The sequence below is a fragment of the Cynara cardunculus genome, assembly GCF_001531365.2.
Source record: "Cynara cardunculus var. scolymus isolate 2C chromosome LG 4, CcrdV1, whole genome shotgun sequence".
NCBI classification, from domain to species: domain Eukaryota; kingdom Viridiplantae; phylum Streptophyta; class Magnoliopsida; order Asterales; family Asteraceae; genus Cynara; species Cynara cardunculus.
Genome location: NC_037531.1, coordinates 17,626,644 through 17,639,751, shown reverse-complemented (window position 1 = coordinate 17,639,751; position 13,108 = coordinate 17,626,644).

The following is a 13,108-nucleotide window of genomic DNA, read 5'->3' as shown; positions in this document are numbered from 1 at the left end:
TATATATATATATATATATATATATATATATATAAACCAAAGGTAATAAATATATGCATTCAATCAATTTAAATAAGAAAAAGACAAAACATAAAAACAACAAAAAGACAAAAAAAGTAACAAAGTAAAATGATTAGATAGATGTTAATTAGTACTCCTGTCATTAGCCTTCCCATAATTAATTCGGAATTTATGGATTTAATTAAAAATAAAGTATAGTAATTATAAATTAAATAAATAAAGGGTATGATTGAGTGGAGTACGTACGCTTCGTCATGGGTGCTCCCGAATCAATTGGGGTTCGTTCATTGACATGAAGTAGATCGGCGCTCATCAAATTTATTGTCGGCCATATATTTATATTTTGAGTTAATTAATATATATATTTTTAATTCTATTTGTTTCAAAATAAATATTTACGATAAGAAAGACATATAAGTGACTTTGTTTTTTTTAAGAAGTGCTAAAGTCTGAAATCTTATTTCACTTCTGATTAATAAGAGGTGGTGTTGAAATCTGAATCAATAAGAGTATTTGTTTTTATAAACCAACAAACGTCTGAAGTTTAAAATTTAAACAAATAATTTGTTTTTATAAAATCAGGTGCAAACATTTTGTAAAATTCTCTTGATTTTCGTATAATTTCCATTGCCGAAATTCATTTCAACAATTGCTATAACAGATGGAACATAATAAAAACGTTTTGGATATCTTTCAGACTTCTGATGCTATCACCTATCGGGAATGCCGTTGGTGCGTTTGTTTGCAGAAAGATCAATACTTTTGATAGAGGATAGATCATAGATAAAAGTTCTTGTTTCACATTAATTTTATAAGCTAACCTACACGTACAATTATATATATATACATATATATATATATAGAGAGAGAGAGAGAGAGAGAGAGTTTGTTTCAAATACAAACTGTTGCATTTGTACAATCAATGCAACCCAATAAATTGAAATATTTATGGAAATGATGAGAGTTCATTTATTATGATTTGAATATTTATGGAAGATGAATATGATTCATTAACTATGATCAATACTTTATATTAGGAAACAATCAAAACTTCTATGAAATCATATATTAATAAAATGAAATGGACGATTGAGATTGAGTTGTATTGGTTGCACAAATGTTAAGGATTGTATAATAACCAACCCCCCCTCTCTCTCTCTCTCTCTCTCTCTCTCTATATATATATATATATATATATATATATATAAAATGGTTTTGTTTAATATAAGAAAAATAAAAATGAACGTGTTTACAAAAAGATCAATATTGTTGATATATTGTAATCAATATAAGGGGTTGTTTACCAAACATTTATCCGAGTAAGCGATTACCAAACCATATTACCTTATCAGATGAAAATGGTAAGGACCAAGAATCTTACCTGGTGAGAATAAAACAAGAACCAAAAATCTTACTTGGTAATTGAGGGCGACGACTCTTACCACGGTAAGTGCTTACTGAGTAGATTGTTGCATACGATGCCATTTTGATGAACTAAAATCTAACCCGATAAGTAAATGATAGTGTTAAAATATAACCAGGCAAGTAACCGTTTTGGTAACTGCTTTGTTTAAAGCAGTTGATTGGGTTTATGTCAAAGTTTGTACATCGTGGGTGGTGTCTCCAAATTGTGTGTTCAGGCTTGTTTGAAGGGAAGAAGCAGATGGATTTGTTGGTGGTGTACTATTACCATTTACCACCATAGTCGTATAGTCAACTCACTTTATCCATAACAAAACTGTATATGTAAATCAGTATTTATATACAACAAATGCAACAAATAAACTCATACATCCTCTTCATTTTTGGTGAAGTTTGAATCTCTGACTTCCTAAGAAGTCAAAGACTATGATACCGCTAGGCCAAAGGCCCTTTGATAAAAAATATAACTTTCGCACATCTATTTGTATTATTTTCTCTATTTTTCATGGCAAAAACTTTAACCATACCGTATACAAAAGACTTGCTGAAAAACCGTGTAAACAAGTCTCAATATTGTCTTCAAGTATTTGAACCTTTTTGAACGTCTGTCTTAATAAAGCACCAAATACTTAGACAAGTTTGATTTTATTATTAACCTGAATATCCAACTCGCTATATGAGTCGACTAATCCCAAGACGACCACCTGCTTTATGGGTAGCCAGGAGTATCGCATTTGAACCTCCGTGCCATAAGGGAATTTTTATTTCTCATTGGATTTGAACCCGAGACCTCCAAACATTTTTGACCTTTGGAGTCCAAGCTCAAACCAATCAAACACCATCCTTGTAGTTGACAATTGATTTTATGTATTCTAGTTTTGACATTTGCAACATAATCCTGTGGGTACATGAAAAACACAAGGCATCTTTAAAAAACTCACAATTATTGTGAATAATAAATTAACAATTTAGCCCCTACACAATCCCCTTTATGACTAGGAAGCCCCCAAGAAATTGCCTAAATCATTTTGGGCCTTCCTTTAAAAAGTTTGATGTAGAAAAGGCCAATCATCACCTAAAACTTACCTTTTTGTAAAGCTTGTACAAAAAGTAGGGCATGAACACATTTTTTTAAAACTGTAGGTACCAAAAATGTAATATTTTATTTCTTCAGTGCAATCTGAAAAGAAAGAGATGATAAAAATACGAATAAATCTTAGAAAATGTCTCCAAACGAAATGATGAATCCGTTGATTGCAATAAAATTTTCATGTGTTTTCTTTTTGAAATTTGTTTCATTTCGTGAGATTTCTAGATCCTTGAACGTCAGAATTATTTGTTTTTTTTTTAAGTATATAATATTTATATACGACAAATACAACAAATAGACTCACACATCTTTCTCATCTTTGGTGATGTTTGAACCCCTGACCTCCTAGGAGGCCAAGGACTACGATACCGCTAGACCAAAGACCATTTGGTTAGAATTACTTTGTTACTAATAGGTAATAATCTCTGGTTCAAGATCAGGCCCTGGAAAATCACTGTAGAGGTGATTACTGATATGAGGGACGTCAATATTCGTTTAGTAATTTCAGCAGACACGCAACAATTCTCGACTTAATTAATATAGCACAACAAGTGCCATTTTCTTTGGTTACCAAGACATGAATCTTGGTAACTTAAAAGATGCAGATTGTTCTTACTGGTCTTATTTTTGATGTTCTAGTTCGACAGTGATGTACGGATGAAGGTCGATTCTAAGTTCGCAAATCAGTTTTCGTGACTTCGGTTTATAAGGCCATCCCTAGTGTTTTACATTACATTATAAAACATTTGACAAAAACTCTTAAAAACCATTTTTTACGCATGAAGTATTGTTTATTGATGCATATTACTTAAAATTCAGGATTTCAAGTAAACTGTGCATAAGTACAAATTATTAAATCTTCATTTTTGAATTCGTGTAACTAAATATAGATAAATATAATCAAATACATGATAAATATCTCATTTCAAATATATCTAAAATATAATTAGAATAATTATTGAACTCTAACAGAATACTTAGTTATTATCTTCATAAAAATTATATTATTAGACCAAAAAGAAATTACTTTGTCATTAACCTAAATTAAATATAATAAAAAATTTGAATTAAAGAAATTACATAAAAAATAAGAATTTATATATATATATATATATATTAATTTCTATGATATTCTCAAATTTATATTTTATTAGGAAAAACATTATTGCTGGCTCAAAAACACAGAAATTCGTATTATAACATCGACGGAGACCAAAAAAATAAAATGAAACATTGAAATCGAGATATATATCGCTGCAAAGTACCCTTCTAATATATATATATATATATATATATATATTCATACATACATACATATCATGATTTAATCATCGTATTTTGAGTGGGAAAACAAGTCCTTGATCGGTTAGGTTAATGTAAAAATATCAATATCTTGCGGCTATTAAGATGCTTGCATAGTACAATCAATTAATGCTTCGGATACGAATTCAATGGTATCTATCAAATAAGTCGTTGTCAAAGAAAACATACTCGAAGTGTCAATTAGTTGTACGGTACAACATGTTAATGCTTCGGCATGCCGAGCATGTGCAATTTGAAGATGAGAGTACAAGCATGGGAGGGATCCAATCAAGTTATGCAATGGAAACTCAAGCTTGATTCCCCTTGTGTGAAGGGAGTACATGTCACTACAAAAATGAATAGTATCAGTGAGGGAAAATTCCCTCTCTGATTCATCACTAAAAGGGTCTTCCGTCTCTGATCCGTCGGTCAAAAACTCGTAGGTAATGCTATCAGCGAAGGAATTCAACAACGGATCAGCGAGGAAAACTTTTAGCAACGGAACAGCGAGGGAAACTTTCACCGACGGATTATCGACAAAATCTTTTAACGAGAGGTTTTTTTCGTCGCTAATTTATGTTGTTGATATATTGTTTTCTAGTAGTAAGTGGTAGCCAAAAAGAGCTACCCTTTTCAACACTAATTACCTCTTTATATCATTGTTTACTTTATATATATATATAGACTTGGGATCATGTGAGACCAAGGGTTTTTCGTGATACCCGTAAGACCAATTCTCAACCATTGGATTAGATCTACAATTTGAACATTCATAATCACAAAATTGCCACGAGACTTCTCAATAATMACAAAATTGTCACCGTGCAACTTTAGACCATTAGATAATTAGCTTATAAAGTTGATCAATGAACATAAATTGGTCTTACAGGTCTCACGAAAAACCCTCGATCTCACGTGAACCCAACGCTATATATATATATATATATATATATTATTTGTATTTGAAACCAATATAAATGTGATTGTTATTTTGATCATGTAATTTGTTAAGTAGCATTCCGTTGGTCTTCTTTTCTTCCTTTAATTATATGCGACGCCTTTTTGTGACCTTTTTCCATCACTTTTCCGTGCCCTTTCGATTTCGAAATCGCTCTTTGCCTTCGCACCTTTTCTTTAACAAAGCTTTGCAAATGCACGGTCGTTGTTCGTATTCTCCATTTGTTTCCGATCAAATGGGACTTCCAACTTTATTTCTAATGCTCGATTAATTGTTTCTTTTTTATTAAAAACAATTAGTATATATATATATATATATATATATACGTTTGTTAATAGGTTTATTGTCGGTTTTAGCTATTAAAATAACGTTGATTTATATAAATAAAACAAAGAAGAATGATTAAGAAAATGATGCAATAAGGTTAATAAATTAACACATATCACATTTCTAACTTTACTATAATATAACAGTAGTATAAGCTAGATTGATCTATTAACCTTTTTTATTTAATTATCTTTTTCTTTACGAGCCGAAGAACAATGAGAGCGTGTCACATGTTTGGGACATTTGTTATTAATGGTATTACATTCATCTCATGAAAGTTTTAGAGGTTCACGTATATTATTCATGATGAATAAGGACGATATATGACACGTTCTCGATGGTTCTCTGGTTCACAATATGAATCAAATTCGCAATTGAACTTTCCTTCTATAACACTCCAACAAATATCCTCCTAAGTGTGATAAAATTCATATTTTTCAAGCTTCAAGCAAACGTGTACGAGTTAATTTTTCTTAATGGGACTTACAACTTATTTACTGAGATTCTAAAGAGAGTTTTATGCAAAAAGTCAAGTTTTTTTTTTCCGAAAATGTCCTCCCAGTTAAAAAACGTGCTCCGACCATCTATGAAAAAACTCTACCAAACATATATTCTCAATTTGTACTGACTGATTAATCTACACAAACAGCTTTATCCATATAAGAGTTAATGGAAAACCAACCAAACAGTCCCATATACCGTATTTGAACTTTTGTGACCACAAGGGGATTTTTGTTCTTCATTGGATTCGAATCTGGGGCATCCATGCACTTTTGACCTTTGGAGTCCAAGCTCAAACCAATCAGACACCACCCATATATACATTCTCTCTTATGTTCAAACAATTATATAATAAAATCAAAGTAATTTTCTAACATGTTAAATGTGTGATTTTGAATAGAGTGCTTAAATTTTTGGGCTCAATTTTATACTGTTTAGAGTCTTTTATTAATGAATGTAAAACTATAACTCACATGAGTTCTCTAATTTCAATCAGAAGACAAAAGTAATACATCTCATGATCGTGTTTGTAATTTATATATGTATCTCTGTTATCTCATTTTGCAATATAATAAAAAGTTTTATGCGTATAACAAAGCCTCCAAAAAAATTGGAAATAAAATTACAGTATATTTTCTTAATTTCATAAAAGACGTGATATTTTCTTAATTGCATCAAAGATATGATAAGTTTAGTTTACATAGTTAGTGTATAAAAGATATAATAAAAATCTCGGGTTCAAATCCAAGGAGGAATAAAAATCTTCTTATGGCCACGGAGGTCAAATGCGGTGATTCCAAGCTACCTACAAAGCAGGTGGTTGCCCTGGGATTAATCGGCTCACATAACAAGTTGGATATCGAGGTTAATAAAAAAAAGATATAGTACGTTTCCTTAATTCCACAAAAAAATACACGACATTCCACAAAACACAGCCAGTGAAAGTATGTTTCCCAAAATTGAGATTTTGAAAGTATATTCTTTAAAATAAAAACCAAAGCAAGTACGTTTCATTTTAATGCACTCACTACAACAAAATTGGGTTAACAGGACGCTCTCAATATCTAAGTGTCCCAATAGACCGCTTTATAGGACTTAATTTATAAGACCAAAAAATAAAGCTTTATATCTAAAGACGTTGTAATAAGTTTATATGACGTTTTTGGGCGTCTTAACAAGTTTTTAGGACATTTTTAATAGAAAGCGTCGCATTTGCAAATTTTATAAGACACTTTTGAGAAAGTGTCCTATAAACTCATTTTTTATAAGATAAATTTTCAAATAATGTCCTATAAAGTTGCTAATGAACGCTTTATATTAAAGTGTCCTAAAAAATTTATTACGGCGTCAAAAAACGTTACATAAATTATTACAACGCTTTTAGACAAGATACTTTATTTTTTGGTCCTATAAACTAAGTCCTATAAAGAGGTCTATTATAATGCTTAGAAATTGGGAACGTCCTATAAACCCGATTTTGTTGTATTGACTTTATCGTACGTACAAATATAATTTTTATCACACATACTAAATGTACAAAAACTTTCACCCTATTAGGAATAAAGTACTTCTCTACACTTTAAGTGTGAGATTTACCAAATTAACCCCCCAAAAAAAATTATTTACGAAATACGAAGCGTGTACGTTATAATTCTACACAATTTTACGTGTGTAATTATGCCTCGTAAATGTGTGAAATCAAATAATGCTTCGTAGTGTAAGCAATAAAACGACAAACGACTTGTAATCAAATGATTATCAGTACTACATTTAACTCTGCTAAGTAATGATTAAACTAAAAAGAAGCGTCGTTTATCACAATAAATCCAATACCGAATCTTTATGTGTAGGGCCCCCCCGATGATGCAAATAGTGTTAACAGGCATTCCCGTAAACTTTATTCGAAGAGGGAGGTTGTATCCACACCCCATGTTGCAAGGTTGATAAAAAGCTAGCTCAAATAAAGCAATTTGTTTTTGCAACACCTTATCATTTTAGTTTTCGCTTTTCGTTCCGATAAATCATGCTATGAAATCGACTCCGATAACGTTTCGTGGCACAAAAACCTCCACTTGTGAGTATTCTTTTACGTCATGAATGACTGTCATCAAGTTTATGGTGATTGTATGCCCTGTAAAACTGATGATATCGTTTTTGTGATAAGAACGGGGAAAAAAGATTACTATTTACTCAAAAGTTTATTACACTTGTCGAAAAACATGTAACGTTGTTGGGTTAACATGTAATCAATGTCAAGATCGATAGTACACGGTTTGTTATTTTGTAATCATTAGGGTGATGCTTAGCAAAACTAGCTAGCTGATAAAATAGCGGAGTTATTGGCTGATAAACTAACTAACTATTAACTGATAAATTAATTGTTAGCTGATAAACTAGTCATGTTTGAAAGAAAATAACATTGTAACTTGACTTAAAAAGACAAATTGGAAAAGTATAAAGGCGTAATTGGAAAAATGTGGAAAAAAAAACCCCTTGAAGCTTATTAAAATGTTACTTTAAAAGTCGTTGTAAAAGACTAAACTTAGAAGCTAGGTTATAGTCAAGAATTTTTCGATGCGCTTATAATATGCGCCATTTTTCTTCGAAATATATGTTGGAACCTCCTTTACTTAAGGGATATTTTGGAGAGTAAATCTAATGGGGTTTCACACGTATTTTCACATACTATTAGAGCCAATTTATACTACTCGATCCAGGGTAATATGTGTCTGTTTAGCTCCCTCTTCTGTCTTCTCCTGGTATACAACTATAGCGACTCAACACTCTTGGATAATTTGTACCCGTCTAAACTCATGTCGGTCTCACCCCACCCTCTTGACACTTTAAATAATCTGTACCCGTCTAACCTCCTCTGGGTCTCACCCCACCATCTTGACCCTTTAAGTAATCTGTACCGTCTAACCTCCGTTGATCGATAGAGACTCCAACGATGAAATCAAAAATCCCACAAAACACATTAAACTCGTGATTAAATTACATGATTATGTATTATTAAATCAATTATAAAAGTAATAGTAAATAACCAACACTTTTATCATCTATTTGAAAGTATATTATATGATATGATTCATACCACGTAGCACACGTCTCAAAGCACATCTTGATATTTATGTTTAATCACCGCACTCAGGGAGTTTGCAAATGGGACCCACTGAATATTATTATTGGGGCTGACATGGCAACACATGATTGGCCCAAATTTCCACCCTTCTGGATCGGATTCATAGATACATGTGAGTATATATACATACATATATTTATGCATAGATAGAACTTAATAAAGCATAAAATAGAGTGTTAGAATTGGGAAAGAGATGAGTTGTAATCCTTAAACCCAATTGGATGGGTGGGTGACACGTAGGAAAGTGGCAGGTGTGGGTCCCATGGGGTTGAGCCCAGAGGGACACAAACCCTAAAAATGGGAAGTGTTGAGCAAGTGTTGGTATGAGTCAAGTGGAAGATATATAGTCCTACGAAACCATCTAATTTTGGGACTCAAAATGACCCTTTTTATTAGGCAATGGATTTCAAAGATACCAACCATGTATTATCCCATTAACATCTGATATTGGGATCTAGCTAGTTGGGAAACAGTACGTACGAAACATCTTGTAAATATAAGAAAACATAAAATGACAGCTAACAAGAAACATATGGAAACAGTACTCAGCCAAACCAAGATTACGTCTGATAGAAAAGATAGTATGTTGAATGTTATCATACTATATGTTTAGTTTTCAACTAATCCTCTCCAAGATACATGTGTTTTTGAAATACAGAGTACGTTTAACTGATTAAAAGGGTTTATCAGAACCTCAACATTTAAGAATTGTTGATATGTTTCAAGCAAAGACGTGTTTGAGAAAAGGGGGATCTTCCTTGAGAAAGGTGAAGTACTGATTCCGTTATTACAGATGGACAATAGTCATTCCTTATAGACAAATAATGAACAGCGGTAATTTATGTGTTAACCGGTCTAATTTTTAAAATTCCTTTAAAATATCTCATTTTGCAACCACTTTATACCTTAATATATATATATATATATATATATATGTGTGTGTGTGTGTGTGTGTGTGTGTGTTCAAGAAAGAACTGATTAGTTTGTAATAATTGTGAGATACAATCTCAACCACAAATCAATGAATAAATTAGGAAATTAATATTTTTGGTACTTTGACTTAAAATTATAATTAAAGGGCATTTTAAGTATTTTAAATTTTTTATCTCTCTCTCCTACCTCTGGTCTCCGACGAACACCATATGATACCCAAAATACACCAAGATACATAATGTGATACCCAAAATATATACAATATGATACCCAAAACACACCAACTAAACTTTGAGACCATTGTGATATCAACTGTGCCGGAGATGGGGGAAGAGAGATAGGTAGTGAGGGGGTCACAGGGACAAAAATAAGGCTAGTGGATTGGTTGATCATCGGAGATGGTGCCTTGGTCAGACAAGATAACTAGAGGTCACCAGAGTGGTGGTGGGTGCCAGAGAAGGCCACCAGATTTGGTCCATGTGCATCCGTGTGTGTGTGTGTGTGTATACATATATTAAAATAATTAAACTAATTAAAGTAAATTGGAATATCAAACTAATATAATTAACATAATTTACTAATTTACCCTTTGTACATTCTACAACTCGATTAGACATCAGGTTGTTTCGAGTTGAGCTATTTCGCATCGGGTTAGGTTAAGTTGATCGGATTGGTCGGGTTTTTAAGCACCCCTGGTGTTAATCTCAAAAGGTTAAATATCTTTTACAACTTCAACCACTCAACTTTTTAAACATAATTAGTTACACCCTTTTCTTCTTTATTTTTATATTACATATATCTTTGATAGATTTTTATATGTATTTTAAATTTTATTACTTTTTCTTTTCAATTAGACGGTTTTCATATACATCATTTGGGAAATAAAGAATCGATCCTCAACGTCTTTGGCTCCCGACTTTGATAGCTTCTCGAAATGCCCTTTCTAGGTATTCCTCAATGTCCTGCACGTCCTATCGGAATCATTGAATCAACCAAGCTCCGACACTACTTCATTTCCACAACAGTGTTGGTAGTTGCTCGAACGGACCTCTTCTGTCATGCATCATGGCTGGGTGAGTTGTTCCTTTGCGAACGAACCACCGTCAGTTACTTGGTTATCCAAATAAGGATAAGCTTCCACCGCCGACCCTTCTTCTTCTGGCACAACGACAGCGTTGGGTCTTTTCAATCATTTATAGCTGTACATTTATTCATATATTTTTTTGTTTATTTAGTTTTACAGTTTCTTATTTCTGACTTGAACAGAAGATTCAACTACTTGAAGAGTGAAGAAGCAGCTACCGTCTTTCAATGCAGTACTAAACCAACTAGCAACTTGAGCCAGTAGCCACCCACTTTGATAAACAGATTTGATCTTGACCGACTCACTTTTTCCAAAATCCAATGCCAGGTTCTCCTCTGTTCTTTAAGGTAGACGGGATTCATCAATCTGATATAGGAAATGGAGGGAATGGATCTCAACCAGAAATATGATAATTTGTCGCGGCTGGTTGATAGCAGCTCCGCTGCTAAGAATGAGGGTATAATATAATCACTAAAAAGAAGGTAAACAGTACAAAACAAAGGAGTATCACCGATAGACAATTTGTCGCTAAATGTAGGATCCGTCGGTAAAGCCGTTGAAAAATACATCGTGTGAAAGGCATCACTGACGAAAATTTGTATTTCTATTTTTGTTAATTTGACGTTACACAATTTTTGAATTTTTACTATTTTAATTATCTTGATTTGACTATACACAATTTTTGAATTGTTATGTTGAATTAATTTTACACAATTTTAACATTTCAAATAAATTGATTACACATTTTAAACATTTTATTTTATACATAAATTAAAATAAAAAATAATAAAAATAAAAATAATGTTCAATATTGAAATCAACTATACATTTATAAGAATTAAATTTATACACAAAATATAATAAAGATGTAATATAGAAATAAAGAAAATAAGAGGGTGTTATTGAAAGTATTGATGAGATACTCTTAATAAAATTATATGATTAAATATAATAAATTAATTATAATTATATATTTAAAATAATTAAATTTATATGACGAGGATGGGGTCCTTAAAAACTCTGAAGCAACTCGATGTCTAATCGAGTTGTAATTTTTTCAAACTGTAAGTATTGAATTAATATTGGGTTACTATTATTTGAAGTCAACCCAACTCGATAAACCTGATATCCTTTTATTTATTGAATTTAATATGAATGTTGAATTTGTATTAATATATACACTAGACAATTATACTATCACGTACGCTCTTCATACACACATATTTTCAATCTATTCAACATCTCTATATAACTCATTCTTATATATGTTTAGTAACTGTGAATATATATATTAAGAAAATTAACTGAATGTGATACATGTAAGAAGTATGATACTTTGTCGCGACTGATTGATAGCAACCCCGCTGCTAAGGGATTTTCAGAAGTAGGAATTAAACTCAAATCTTTTCCATATCAATATCTTTGAAACTAGGCATGGCTAACTTTTTATAGTTATATATTTACAATAATTAAATTTATACATAATATTTACAAAGAAGTATCACTTACAGACAAAACCATTGGTATTCCGTCGCTAAATGTGGGATCCGTCGGTAAAGTTGTCAAAAAATACATCGTGGGAAAAGGCATCACCAACGGATATTGCTGACGGATTACCAACAATATCATTTCCAATGGATTTACCGACAAACTTACTCACTAAAGGTATATAAACATAATGATATAGATGGTGTATATTTTGATTCTACTTAGGTGTTTGGGATTTGCTTATTTGAAACAACTTATGTTTTTCTACAAAAGTTCTTATCAGTTTATTATAAGTTAGAATGGTTTAACTTCTTCAAAAACTTCTTATTACCAGTTTGACATCGGTATAAGCTGTTTATCCAAACACTCAAAAGTGTTTATTACATGTGTCACACCGTAATAAGTCAATAAATTATTTTTATAAAGCAATCTCAAACACGGAAATTTAAGTTTATATGCATAATATTGTCCCAAATTATAAAAAAAGATATGCCCAATTTATCCTTTTATTGGTTATTTTATTTTTATATAATTTTAAAAGTTTTCAATTTAATTAATGTTACACATTTTTAACAACTAAAATCTTGTTCATTTAATTTACACAACTTTTATTTTATTTTATTTTATTTTATTTATTTGACTTCACACAGTTTTTGAAGTTTTAATTACCTTGACTTGATTTCACACAATTCTGAACATTCCAAATGAATTGATTACACATTTTAAACATTTATAGCTAATTTATTTTATACATAAATTAAAATGAAAAATAATAAAAATTAAAATAATTTCAAAATTAAAATCAACTATACCCTTATAAGAATTAAATTTATATATAAA